We start from the raw sequence: 15571 nt of genomic DNA, 5'->3' as shown, positions 1-15571 counted from the left end.
AGCCTTGTGCCTAGTGTAGAAAAGAATATATTACCTACTGACCCCAAACTAAACATCCTCCAATAGGCTTTTACAGAGCTTTGATTGGGTTGGGGTTATAGAAGACACTTCCCCAAGGTGCCATGCAGTGGGACTAAACCTGAAGCCATGTGGTTAGCAAGCAAATTCTTCACCAGACCTGCACCTATGCTATAAAGTATAAAACACAAACCACATCTGGTTGACAGTCTTTTGTAGAAACAAAACTTTCATGAAACAGATGTAGAGCAACTTAAATAAGTATTTAAATTACAAGCTATACTTTGTAATATCTAATCATAATTCTCAGAATTCTTTACAATAACAAAATAACAATATGATAGAGGAATACCTCTGATGAGCATCCTGCATAATAAATACAAATGTGAAGGTGTCTTATATATGTAATATGATGAATTAAATAACTAAGATCAACTGTGATTATCCCACAATTTTAAAGAAAAACTCCCCTAAGAGGCATTTAAAATCTAATAACAACAAACAAATCTTTAGATATTGTAGGTTAGGGAGCATCTGGTCTGGTAAAAGCAACAGACATGTTTCAGTTTTATTAGACCTCTTCAACTAAATATATTTTTTTAGGTTGGCAAAACCAAAAGACGAAGAGCAAGTATTGTAGCAATGACTTTGAATATCAACAAGGCTGAAAGAAAATACTTTAGGCAAGTGTTCATTATCATTGTTTTAATGTCCACTTTGCCATGCTTGCATGGGCTAGAAAGAAATTGTTGAGGCAGATGCCCTTCTTGTTACCAGTTATCACCTGTTTCCAAGAAAGATGATATTTCCTTATGACTAGATATGCCTTCACAGAAGACTGTAAACAAAGGTCACAACTTGCAAGATAGTGACACTCACCTACAACTCTCAGGTGAAATCAAGACAAAGAAACAGTAACACACACACATACATACAGACACGTCATCATCATCATCATCATTTAATGTCCTTCTTCCATGCTGGCATGGGTTGGGTGGTTTGACGACTGCACCTGACTTCTGTGTCTGCTTCTATTTATGGTTGGCTGTCCTTCCTAAAACCAACCACCCCCACAGAGTGGGCAAATGAGTGCTTTTTACATAGCACCAGCACAGGCGAGGTCAATTTTGGCATGGTTTTTACTGCTAGATTCTCTTCCAAACGCCAACCACTTTACAGTGTGGACTGGATGTGCTTGGTGTGTATATATATATATATATATACACAGGTTTCTTTCAGTTTCTGTCTACCAAATTCACTCCCAAGGCTATAGTAAAAGACACTTGCCCAAAGTGCCACATGGTAGGACTGAACTCAAAGCCAAGTGGTTGAGATGTAAACTTCTTACCACACAGCCATGCTAGTGCTGGCTTATTAAATATAAACACAGAAGGGTCTTGCATATGTAATACACTGAATTAAAAAAACTTCAGTTTATTTAAGATTATCCAAATAGTTAGTAAGTTAAAAACTCCCCTAGAAGATAGAAATGGCTGTTCTTGAATCAGTTGTACTATGAGGTTTTAAAATGTGACAACAGACAGTTGTGGTATCATACAATACATCTAAACAATATGTATAAAAATTGTATGGAAGTAATCGATTAAATTAATCCTAGTACATAAATTGTATGGAACGATGAAAGGCAAAGTTGAATTCGGAGAGATTTGAACTCAGAATGCAAAAAAACAAAGCAAATAGAGCAAGTCATTGTCAAATCTTCTAACCATTGTACCACTCCAGTGCCATCATAATTTCTTCTAATATAGGCTCAAAGCTAGAAATCTGAGGTGAAAGATTAGCCGACGAGCCCCGACGTATGAAAGACAGTGTTGACCTCGGTGAAATTTGAACTCGGAACGTAAAGAGCTGGAGCACAATTCAAACATTCTACTAATAAACACTGTTGATGAGTCGTATTGGCACAAAGCTACAATTAGATAGAAGAGGGAGAAAAATCTTCTGACTAGATTTTTTAGTATATTACTGGTACTTTATTGTCAATGGAAGGGGAAACGGCAAAGGTTGACGTCGATCCACGCTGCTAATAATGACGATGACGATGATGATAAAACTAATAACGTAGACATACATATACATGCAGTAATAATCTATATAAGCAACGAGACTAAAATTACTAAATACATACCCCCACCACCTGCCCGTACAAACACTCACATGGAGATAAGGTGTGAGCATAACCTAGAAAAGACAGCGAGAGAAAATTTCTTAACAACAAATAGCTGAAATACCTACCTCAACTTATCCAACAGGTAGGCATGTGTGCTAAATAGGCATCGGTGTTTTAACATGATACCTTAAGACGACCTGACAGTCTGCCGATTTCGGGAGTATTATAAAAGAGTAGTATTATTATTAAAAGTATAGAGAAAGAATTTTAAAAGAGACGGAAAAGTTAACTTACAAGGATGGATCAAAAATCATATTTTGGGGAAACAATGAGTAAGAATTAAGACGAATTGCGACGGGTTGCATATGTGTATATATATGCATAACTAAGGTTTCAAGTGTTGAAAAATGTATTTAAAATAGTTAAAGCAGACTTTTAATTACTTGAAATAAAAACCCAGTTAGTATTTTCCCAGAACGGTCAGTGTATTGTGAAACTTTAGCATTGACTGCGCTTAACCGTTGTGTATGTGTGTATGTATATGTATGAATGTGTGTGTGTTTATGTAATGTATGTATATGTATACTTAAGTACATATCGATTGAACTTAGTAATTATTCAATAAAAAAAAGGCGGTTATTTTGTCCATTTTGAAATCCATTCTTAAGCTGTTGTCCGAATTAATCAGAGATCTGTGTGTAAAATTAATAATCCATAGTAGAATAATAAACTGAATAGTTATTGACTAAATTTTTTTAAAATCGGTTCGGTTGTTTTATGTAACAAATTAGATAAGACGCAACATGGGAATTAAAACAAAAAATATTAAGCAATAGAATGTGTAAGATGAAAGCTGTGTCCTACTTAGTTTCAAGAGTCAGTAAATAGAACTACAATAAAACTTGTATGTTGTTGATATGACAGCTAGATTCACCAATATTGTAGGTTAAAACCAGTGAAGATGATTTCTCAAATCCCTCTACCCAACTACTTCTGTTTATTAATTCATATCAACATTTTTCTCAAACAAAAGACAAAGAGCAAATACCATATGCACCTAATGGTATTACTTTGCTGTTGAAGAGAATAATGAGTCCGGTGGAGTTTAATTGAAAGTAGGTTGTGTATATGTAAGCCTAAATTTTAATGCTTTACAATATATAATTCCAAAAGGAAGCGGAAAATCTCAAATACATAATAACGATGTACCGATATAATAAATAACCGTGTAGACCGACAGTATCGGAATCTGGTTTGCACTCTGACACAACCGAGCGATAAAATATTTACGATGGTACTTGTAACTGGATCTACGCTTCAAATAGTTACATAGTCGAAACTAAAAGAGAACAATTCACATGGTAAGCTTTAAGGAAAGTTAGCCAGAAGCTAAACGAATATAAGTGATTATAGTGGAGTAAGTAATGAAGGCCGCGTGTTAAATAGCGGAGAGTTTGAAGGTAAACAAACACACATTGGGGAACGTTTCGTCATGTTAAATGATCAAGAGGTAACATCAAATCAACAACTTTTATCGAAGTGAAATGATCTTAAGTAGGAACAGATGACTGAAATTACATCGGTATCTAGTTTTCTTTCGCGGATAGAGAATAATAAAGTACATAATGGTATTATCTTTTACTTTTCAGAGCAATTTCCGAGTTAAATCGAGCTAACAAAGCCTGACCTAAGTTGGCGGCGTAGACTAAAATCGACAAAAGACATGCTGACAAGCTACATTTTCGGAGGCAAAAGCAGGTGCTTGTCTAGTTAATGTTTTCATATCTTAGTCATCGTGTTACAATTTAGCACGTTTTCTAGGATGGAGCGAAAAAAGTAAACAAATCAATATAAATACACATTTATACATTATATATATATATATATATATAGCTATATTGATTTATACATATATAAATATATATACACACACATACACACAAATATATATATATGTGTGTGTATATAGAACTACAGATCAATGAGTTTGGGGAACAAGAAAAAAACAATGTGTTATCTAATATATTAAATAACTTACTTAGTCGATCGTACAGCTAGGAAATCCAAATGAGAGTATCCAGTTTGAAACGGTATTGTGTAGAAACTTGTATGAACTAGTAGAGCCAGTGGTAGATTAGTAGGAAGGTAGTAGACCGGGCCAGGAGGGCAAGGTCAATAACAGTAGAGAGTGGGGGGAGAAAGAGAGCAGACTTGCAAAGGGAAGCAACTCTGAAGCACAATGAATAATAGCGCTGTGTTGGTTTTGTTACGTGCGCGTAGGCGCCGCTAAATACGCCTCTTTGCCAGTGTCCTTTCGAGTAATCAAAAAAGGAAATCCGATAATAGTGACTAATTGTTTCAAAGATTTGACAGTGACTAAATCTATCACGTAATTTAAAAACAGAAAAGAAAGGATAAAATCAGAGATCGTGTGACGAACAAACAAACGTCACAGCTAATGTGTAAAGCCGGTTTATTACTGAGAGAGAGATCTTGTCCATAAACAAAAAAGGAATGCAGATAGGTTTACCTCAGAATATCGAAGAATGTTGTTTATAACGGTTAAAAGATTTGTATCATCGATCTTTTGTGACACTCGCGCGTATACATCAACAGATATATACTGGGCAGGCGAAGTTGTTTAAAAACAAAAGAAATAAGAAACGGGCAGAAAAGTTTATCAAATTTAATAATTATGCGAATCAAGGGAAATGAGAAACCATATTTTGCCAAAATTAAAATTACAAGAAAAAGGAAAACCTGTTATGCAAATAAGAAATGAACAAACAAATATTTCAGTGTTGGAGTAACTTAAAAAAAAAAAAGAAAAAGGAATGTTTTGCTTTGTTTATTTTAAACAAATAAAAACCCCAGATATAGAACAATAGTTATTTTAGTAGTTGCCGTTGAATACTTAGAAGTGTGGGTGGCTCTTTGCAGAGATTTCACAGATGGTAAAATTTAAATAGTAGTCACCGAGGAGATGATAATAATAGGGGCCCTGTGAAAAGTTCTTTGTTTCTAATATATATATTGGCTTGACTATATTGTTTCATATGCTTGTTTGTTTAAGGTAGATTTTGGGAAATTATTTTAAATATTGGCGTGAGTAGCCAAGTCGCCCCCACCCGCTGGTAATAGACTTAAAATATTCTTTTCTACTCTAGGCACAAGGCCCGAAATTTTGGGGGAGGAGAGGGCCAGTCGATTAGATCGACCTCAGTACGTAACTGGTACTTATGTAATCGACCCCGAAAGGATGAAATGCAAAGTCGACCTCGGCGAAAATTGAACTCAGAATAGATGTAAAATATTACAGTATTATCAAGTCACGTAAAACTCATTGTATGCAAAAACAAAAAAGCTGTTTCATTGATACGTGTATTTAGACAATTCGGTTATACACAAGCACATACATACATACACACACACACAACTATACACACCTCTTGTAATTTACAATTGTTTTCAGTAATTCGTTTCTTGTGCGCGTGTTTAATACCGACGACCCAAACCCAGCCCTGTGAAAATACCAAAGCTGACACCCTCTTTAATCGGTGCTGGCCACCTACCCCTCCCACAAAATCCACGACCCGAATGTTAGAACCAATAAAAGAGTAACTCCCATTAAAAACAAAATGTCATGGTATTTTTTGACTCCTATGTCAAAAAGACACATACACAAAAAAAAGAGAGAAATTACGATGCGGTTTCAGAAGTTTTCTGGAACCTTCCAAATCTGATTCAAGGTGGACTGATAAAAATGAATGTCAGTAGTAAGTTAGCAGAATGGATTCTAAGTACATTTTGGTTTCAATTTATTTTTTAAAACAATGAAGAATTTATTAAAATATCTTAGTCATTATTAAGCTGATGTTTGGAACAAATCAATATGAAATTTCAACAGTATGTTTTTGTTTAGAATACTCTAAAACAAGAAGCTTTTATCATGGAACTAAGGAAAGGTCTCTGGTCGGCTTGTATCAATAGGGTTAAAACTCTAAACCTTGTGGGGAAAGTAGGCGTAGCTGTGGTAAGAAGCTTGCTTCCCAACCACATGGTTCCGGGTTCAGTCCCACTGCATGCCACCTTGGGCAAGTGTCTTCTATTATAGCCTCAGGAAACTGAAAGAAGCCAGTCGTATATATGTATATGCTTGTGTGTCTGTATTTGTCCCCCCACCATCGCTTGACAACCGATGCTGGTATATTTACACTTCTGCAACTTACCAGTTCGGCAAAAGAGACCGATAGAATAAGTACTAGGCTTACAACGAATAAGTCTTGGGATCGATTTGTTCGACTAAAGGCGGTGCTCCAGCATAGCCGCAGTCAAATGACTAAAAGAATATAAACAACTAGACAAAAATTACTAAATGCATACTTTCTCCATCAAAATATCGAATGAACGTTTTATGAAATCCATTACCTACACAAACTTTCATGATAAGAGCAAACCTTCTATTATGTATATATTACAACTACAAGCTATTATTATGCATTTGAAAGAAAATACTCATTTTGAAAGTAACAAAAGCAGCAGACTATAAATTTATATATAAAATAAGTAGTTTTATCATTCACACTTGTGTGCTTAGTACCATCAATATTTCAAGGGTGTAAGATTGCTGACAAACTGATAAAGAACAAACAATTGAAATACACTGTAGAAAATATAGATATAAGAGATAAGAACAATGAAGGAGATAAAAGAGTACATATGTATATACATACATGAGTACATCATCATCATCATGTCCACTTTTCCATGCTTGTAAGGAGAGGGTAGAATTTGTCAAGGCAGATTTTTTTTTTTATGGCTGGATGCCTTCCCTGTCACCAACTCTCACCTGGCTTTTCCAAGCAAGATAATATTTGCCTCTTAGCTAAACATGATGCCCATTTACAACCATCATGTGATGTCAAGACAAGAGTACATCCCACCTCCTTATATATAAAATATATATATATATATATATATATATATATATATATATAAAATATATATATATATAAAATATATATAAATGCATATATACATACGTATATGTGTGTGTGTGTATATATATATATAAAATATATATAAATGCATATATACATACGTATATGTGTGTGTGTGTGTATATATATATATATATATATATATATATATATATATATGCATATGTGGGCATAGGACATCATGGAACGTGTACTACAAAAATACGAACCCATGCCAGCATGGAATGCAGACGATAAATGATGATGATGATATATATACACACATACACACGCACAAACTCATGCATACACGATGGTCTTCTTTTAGTGTCATCTACTAAATCTATTCACAAGTATTTGGTTAGCTTGGGGCTACAACAGAAGACACTGTCCAAGTTGGTGTGTAGTGGGATATGGATGAAAATACAACTATGTTGTTTAGACTAAGTCGGCTCTGATCAAGCACTTATTTCAAGCATCTGCTTTTGAAATAAAGTAACATTTCTCCATGGCTGGATATGTTTTCATAGAAGACTGAAAACAAGCACCACTTCTATGACAATGATACTCGCTTACAACACTTGTAATATAGAGACAAGGAAACACCACCTCACAATACATTTATATATAAATATATGATGGGCTTCTTTCAGTTTTCATCTACCATATTCACTCACAAGGCTTTGGCTGGTCCAGGGCTATAGTAGGAGACACTTACCCAAGGTAGACACAGTGGGACAGAACCAGAAAACAAGTGGCTGGGAAGCTAGTTTCTTAAACACATAGTCACACCTATGTATGTATGTATATATGTATATATATATATATATATATATATATATATATATATATATACACACACACACACACAAAATTTAGAGGACTGACCACTAAAAGTGGACAGCCTGTATGCTAGATATAGATGTCAAAATCGCCATTTTCCATGAAGAATATATATCTAGCATACAGGCTGTCCACTTTTAGTGGTCAGTCCTCAAAATTTTGTATGTAAAAAAAATTTTAATCTTCGGATTTTTTAAAAAATATGCTAGGCCACTGGTTTTAATTGATTAATATCCATTTCTACCCTTATTTAATTTTATATATATATATGTATATATAAATGTGTGTGTGTATACATACATATATATATGAGTTCTCTTTATCTTCTATATGCAACCAGAAGGTAGAGCTCTATTACCCTAGGTGATACAGTAGATTTATTGGGGTTAAACAGCATGTGATTACTTCCAGGAGTTCAATGTTTACATGTTTGAGTAAAACTGTAATTCATAGAGAGAAAAGAAACAATCTTCTATGATAAACATGGTTGGAAACAATGTTTACAAGGCTTAAGTCTAAACATGCTACTGCAGAAAATAGTGTTATACATATGTTCTTGAAATGAAGTTCTTTCGGATCATATCTGTGGTGTAAATGGAAAATGCTGTTGTGATAGGAGAAAAGACATCAACGTGTTATGGGTAAACTGGCAGAATTGAAATTTAGCAAATTAATATCTTTTTCAATTGAAACATATTAAGACTGGCTGAAAGAAGAATAAATAGGTAATCATGATTATGCTGTTTCCTACATTAGCTGTCTGCTGAGGAGAGAGGGTGGGGTGGAGAGAGAGAGAGAGAGAGAGAGTCCGGTTTGAATTCTTGTAATACCATGAATAATTGAGAGATGCTTCTCTTTTATTGGTGCAAATAAATCAAGGGAAAAAACAGCATACAGCTGATGCTTCACCAGGTTGCATGAGGATCGCTACGTCATGAAAGGAACAATAGTCATCTGTAGTAGAATACTTAATGAAATAAAGTTCATCAACTGCTCATTAGTATAAATTTGCTCTATGTATAGAATTGGAGATGAAGAAAAACACTGATATAATAATCAGCTATGCTACATTGATTGACAAGAAATGATAACAAGAATACAACAAAATAAGTCCACTACCTATAGTTAGTATGATGCTTTGAGATAGAAAATAATAGGCAAAACAAATTCTTTTATCTCATTTCTATCTTGACAACACACACACACACACGCACGCACAGGTGCTGAAAAGTTCCTGGTTTTAAGGGTATTGCAAAAGGCCTGTTTAGTTGACCTAACATTCTGAGTTCTTTTACAGGGCTTAGAAAAACTGAAGGACCACTGCATTAAGTGTGTGAATCAGAGAGGGGAATATGTTGAATAAAATCATAACTGATCCTCCTGTATTTTCTTTTACTCAAAGCTAGGAACTTTTTAGCACCGCACCCCCTTGTACATCCACTGCCGGTTTGTTTACATCCCCATAACTTAGTGGTTCAACCAAAGGAACTAATAGAATAAGTACTAGACTTAAAAATAAGTGCTGAGATCAATTTGTTTGACCAAGTCCTTCAAAACAACGTCAGAGCATGGCTGCAGTCCAATGACTGAAACATGTAAAATTAAAAGACATAATTTAAAAAAAACCAAAAACACTTAAGACAGATTTAAGCCAAGGACAAAACATATCTTGTATTAAATATTTTAAAGTAGCTAATTTACAAACATAATATAGATGCAATTGAACAGTCTCTAGGGTGATTAATCAGCTAATCCACATATCGATAAGAGTTTAATTTAGTTGGCTTTTTACAGCCAACAACACTAATTATCCAGATTTCAAAAATAACAACAACAATCTAATCTATTCTACTAAAGGCACAAGACCTGAAATTTGATGTAATCAGCCCCAGTACTCAACTGGTATTTAATTTACTACCCGAAAAGATGAAAGGCAAAGCTGACCTTGGCGGAATGAATGAAATGCCGTCAAGCATTTTGCCCAGCATGCTAACGATGCTCCCTGCCTGCCTGCTGGAGGAGGAGGAGGGGGAGGAGAAGAAGAAGAAGTGTATCTGCCAAGACCTACCAAAATCTGAGCAAGTATAAAGATCTTGAAATAGAAATTGGCAAAATGGCAAAATGTGGAACCTGAAGACTAAAACAATACCTGTTGTCATAGGTGCATTAGGAATGATAGCAAAAGGGGCTGATTGCTACCTAGCTCAGATATCAGGAAATCCAAAAATGGCAGAAATACAAAAAACGGTGCTCATGGGAACTGCCCATAACCTATGTAACATACTGTCTCAAATTTTAAAACAATCTTATAATTTTCTAATGTTTTCTTAAACATTCTCTAAAACAATACTCTGTGCAAAGCCAAATATACGACACCCTAGGCATAACACCAACATGAACTTCTAACTTGTTGTCTCTTGAGGTCTCTGGGTGAGACTTGGAGTAAACTTGTACAAATACAAAGCAAAAGTCAAACACACAATAATAATAATAATAATAATAATAATAATAATAATAATAATAATAATAATAAAAGGAAAATCAAGTAAGAAAAAATTTTTTTTTATCAGGTACGAATTTTCAAGCAATACACTGGCAATAGCTATCAGTTTACATATTGCTCTTATTATATAGAATGTTGGCACAAAAAATACGGATATTTCAGAATTAATTGAATCACATCCGTCATAAGCTTTTGCTACTCTTATTCGTAATATTATCTGAGAATTACTAACATTTATTGACCTCACAGGAATGGGAGGTTGGGGTAAACTGACATTGAAAGGTTTTGAATGCTGAACTAAACCAGGATATTCTAAAATATTATCAGAATAATATGAAATATTCCTACTTTCTGCCAAAGAAACAGTAAACATGCCTACTTATGTTATTACTATTATATAATTATTTCTTTATTACCCACAAAGGGCTAAACATAGAGGGGACAAAAAAGGACAAAGGGATTAACCCTTTTGTTACCAACCCGGCTGAACCTGGCTCTGGCTCTGAGTACAAATGTTTTCTTTTCATAAGTTTTGAATTAAAATCTTCCACCAAACCTTAGTCACAAATTATGTTCCTAACACTAGCTTAAATGATAACGAAGTTATTTTACTAAATCCTTTTTTATATTTAAAATAATTGAGAGCAACACAGAACATCTCAAAATAAATACAGTAACGAAAGGGTTAAGTCGATTACATTGACCCCAGTATGTAACTGGTACATATTTAATCAACCTCAAAAGGATGAAAGACAAAGTCGACCTTGGCGGAATTTGAACTCAGAACGTTGTGTGTATATTATAGAATGTCATCCAAATATGGTGTTACACATCCCATCACTGTGATTTAACATCTTTTTCTCTCTCTCTGATTTATGATATTACCTATTTAAATATTTCCATCATAATAATACAGGATAAAACATCAGAATAATACAGATATTCATATACTGTTGTTATTGTTTAAAATCAAGTTAACACTGATGAAACAGAGCTGTGATCAAAAACATTTCAGTCATAACCAATTCAGCCAGAATCATAGTCTTTCTAAGACTACATTACCCAACGTGCCCTTCCTTTTAAGATCAGTATAGTGCAATTGGATGGAGATTTGACAGCTAATTATAGAATGCCAAGTGACAAATAGTGGCTCTCCCATTGGCTTAGCATGTGTGTGTGTTGATACATGCTTGTGCATGTTTGTTTAAACTAAGGATAGGCTCCTGCTATAATAAGTTTTTCACCCAGTCAGCTACTCTACCAACAAACCACCAGTCATTTTCTTTCTTTTTGGTTTGTAGCTACAGAAACTATATTTGTACTATGTTATTTCCTCGACAGTTTGTTTAATAATTTTTCTCGTTTAAATTAGATGTCTTCTCTTTTGATATTTGAAATTAATATTTCCTGATTAAGCAATATAATTATAAACGTGAGGAAAGTCTTGTCAAACAGTGGTGCTTTCTTGAAAGTTTTATTGGGTAACTGGGGTGTGTGTGTGTATGCACACATTTTCATATATCAATACTGTTCTCTCTACATTTATTGATCACCCACCCCCACTGTACCACCAAATTATTCTCTGCCCCACCCCACCCCCTGCACCATATATCTTAACTTCCACCTACTCTATGCCTGCTTTTCTTTTCCCTACCAACTACTGCAACCAATCCAACAGCATGTCATCTCTCCTTCGTCCATCTCCTACTTACTGTATCATTATTACTACTCTGCTGGTCCAAACTATCCCCTACTGCCCCACTCATTCCTGGTCCCTTTATCCAACTCATTACAACCCACCTCATACCTTGAAGATCCACTCTGATATCACATCACCACTATCTTATTGTTTCCCAGCTTCATCCAATCACTCCGACCCTCACTTCAAAAATGTGTGTAACCTTGTACCTCTCCTCTACTGTAAGAAACCCGTTTCTCGTCAGCCCTTTTCTCTTATACTCTACTCCTCTCTACTCCACCCCACTCCCACCAGAGCCTGTAGTCTTGCAAGTTGCATGCCAACCTCACTAGTGCTGGTGACATAAAACAAGGTACCCAATACATACTGTATAGTGGCTGATATTAGGAAGGGCATCCAGCTGTTAAAAAAGCATTCCAAAAACACTGGTGCACGATGAAGCCTTTGGGCCCATTGGATCCTGTCAAACCATTCAACCATGCCAACATGGAACATGGACATTAAATGATGTTGATTTTAATGCCTCATGGAGGCAAAGTGGCTGAGTTCCTTTCATGTGATGGAGATCAAGACCTTTGGCATTATGTCATGTTTGAGAAGACCCATCGAGCTAAGCAAAATCACAGTCATGGCAGATATCGGTGTCATGCAAATTGGCATTCATGCTGGTGGCATGTAAAAGCACCCATTACACTTTTGGAGTGGTTGGTATTAGGAAGGGCATCCAGTCATAGAAAACCATGCCAAATCAGAGTGGAGTGTGGTGCAGCCTTCCAGTATGCCAGCCCAGTCAAACCGTCCAACCCATGCCAGCATGGACAACGGACATTAACTGATGAAGTTTTATCCTCTATTATTGTAATTGAAAAATTTCTTCACTTCGGGACAGCATAGCTACCTAACTGCTAAGGCAACCAAACGAACATGCTGTTGAGGCAAGCTACAAAATTTGTTCGGAGGTATCTGGGATATTTATATGTATTTATGGTTTTGCATTTTGCTTTCCTGTGGGTGTGTATAAATATCTCATTTATCTTCTATGTATGTCCTGCTGGAGACAGAAAAGCCTTTGGGCAGATCTAGAAATTAGCTAATCCAGGGCTAGCTATTTTATAATTTCAGTTGGCTTGTTCTGTTGAATTCAGCACATGTTTCTAACTTTTTTTTAGTGGTGAGATGATTTAGCATTTATTTCTCAGCATAAAGGGTAGAATTTTTTTTCTAAGGCCTTATTATAATTATACATACATACATATGCATGTATATATATATATATATATATATATATATATATATGATTGTTAACAAGGCAAAAATACACTCATCTTTATATGTGTGTGTGTGTGTATGTATATATATATAAAATCAAATCAAAACAAATCAAAATAGATGAACATTAATGGAATTTGTATCTTTGTGGTACCAGTGCCGGTGGCACACAAGAAAACCATCCGAACGTGGCCGTAGCCAGTACCGCATCGAATGGCCTCCGTGCTGTGGGCACGTAACAAACACCATCCGATCGTGGCCGTTCGCCAGCCTCATCTGGCACCTATGTCGGTGGCACATAAAAACACCATCCGAAGACCCGGCAAGACTAGTCAGGCCATAACCCGTGGCCCTTACCTGGGACGTAGTCAGTCCACCTGTGCTTACCTTCCTTCTTGTGACACTTGTGAAGACCTGTTGAGGCAAGTGAAAATCAAAACAAATCAAAATAGATGAACATCAATGGAATTTGTATCTTTGTGGTACCAGTGCCGGTGGCACGTGGCACACAAGAAAACCATCCGAACGTGGCCGTAGCCAGTACCGCATCGACTGGCCTCCGTGCTGTGGGCACGTAACAAACACCATCCGATCGTGGCCGTTTGCCAGCCTCATCTGGCACCTGTGTCGGTGGCACATAAAAACACCATCCGAGCGTGGCCGTCTGCCAGCCTCGTCTGGCACCTGTGTCGGTGGCACATAAAAAACACCATCCGAGCGTGGCCGTTTGCCAGCCTCGTCTGGCACCTGTGTCGGTGGCACATAAAATCACCCACTACACTCTCGGAGTGGTTGGCGTTAGGAAGGGCATCCAGCTGTAGAAACACTGCCAGATCTGACTGGACTGGTGCAGCTTTCGGGCTCCCCAGACCCCAGTTGAACCGTCCAACCCATGCTAGCATGGAAAGCGGACGTTAAATGATGATGATGATGATGATGATGTGTATAGATAGATATATATATATGTGTGTGTACGTATATTCATTTGATAGCATATGTGAAGAAAATGAAATAATATAAGATGAGACAAGGAAGAATTACATATATAGAAGAACAGTAACAAGAAAGAACTAATCAGATATTTTCTTACTATAAACACCTGAAACCAGTAGAGAATGATGATATCTTTGTTCTTTAGCTATATAGCTTAAAAGCTTTTGAAACATTAACAAGATAAATTCTAATATTGTGACAAGAGCCTGCAGCAACAATTGCTTGTAGCAATAATTTGAAGTATTCAATAACAACATTCACTTTAGATCTATAAGCAGAAAAAATTAAGATGCTAGCTAACTTATGATATTTTGGATCAAGAGTAAATAAATTAAAAGGTAACTACTAGGTTATGAAACCTGAAGCCTTATAGTTGCTTTTAAAAAACTAAGAGGTAGTTTAAAAAGGAACCAATTTTATTAGGTTAATGCTAAAAGTATTAGTTAAGTAAAAATTACTGCTGTGTGGTAAGAAGTTTGCTTCTTAACCAGATGGTTCCGGGTCCAATCCCATGGTGTGGCACCTTGGGCAAGTGTGTTTTATTATTATCCCAGGCTAACCAAAGCCCTGTGAGTGGATTTAGTAGATGGAAACTGAAAGAAGCCCATTGTATGTATATATATGTGTGTGTGTGTGTATTTTTGTGTATGTGTTTGTCTCCCACTGCTGCTTGATAACCAGTGTTGGTATGTTTACACCCCCATAACTGTTCAGCAAAAAAGGCCAAAATAATAGGTAACAGGCTTTACAAAAAAAAAAATTAAAAATACTAGGATTGATTCACTTAATTAAAATTCTACAAGGCAGTGCTCCAGCATGGCCACAGACTGATGACTGGAACAAGTAAAACATAAATATAAAAATACTTAATGTAATCTTGTCACAATCATTTATTTCAGACAAAATTTAAAATACTTAATAAAATTATGATATGAGCTTTGAAGAATTTACAAGTTTAGAGTTCAAACTAAGTTCAAATTCCTGGATGCATCATTAGTGATGTTTCCAGGGGTCATTAGAAGTTTTGTGGCCTTCAGCATCAAACATCTTTACCCAGGTAACCCAACCAGGTTTGATCAAGCCACAGCTTGTGTCCAATTAGCACTAACCCTGGCAGCACTGCCTCTTGCAAGGCT

The 15571-nt window shown here is 35.8% G+C and overlaps 1 protein-coding gene and 1 long non-coding RNA gene across 15 annotated transcripts in view; one reads left to right on the top strand and one right to left on the bottom strand.

Annotated features, from left to right (window-relative positions):
- LOC115213920 (liprin-beta-1) overlaps positions 1-15571 on the bottom strand; it is a 488566-nt gene that overhangs the window by 249436 nt on the left and 223559 nt on the right. The gene's annotated exons all lie outside the window — the stretch shown is intronic.
- Positions 1-15571, top strand: part of LOC118764175 — a 62735-nt gene that overhangs the window by 46002 nt on the left and 1162 nt on the right. The window lies entirely within an intron of this gene.

Source organism: Octopus sinensis, linkage group LG7 (genome assembly GCF_006345805.1).
Source record: "Octopus sinensis linkage group LG7, ASM634580v1, whole genome shotgun sequence".
In the NCBI taxonomy this organism is placed as follows: domain Eukaryota; kingdom Metazoa; phylum Mollusca; class Cephalopoda; order Octopoda; family Octopodidae; genus Octopus; species Octopus sinensis.
The sequence above is the reverse complement of the archived record's forward strand: the minus strand, read 5'-3'. Positions and strand labels throughout refer to the sequence as shown.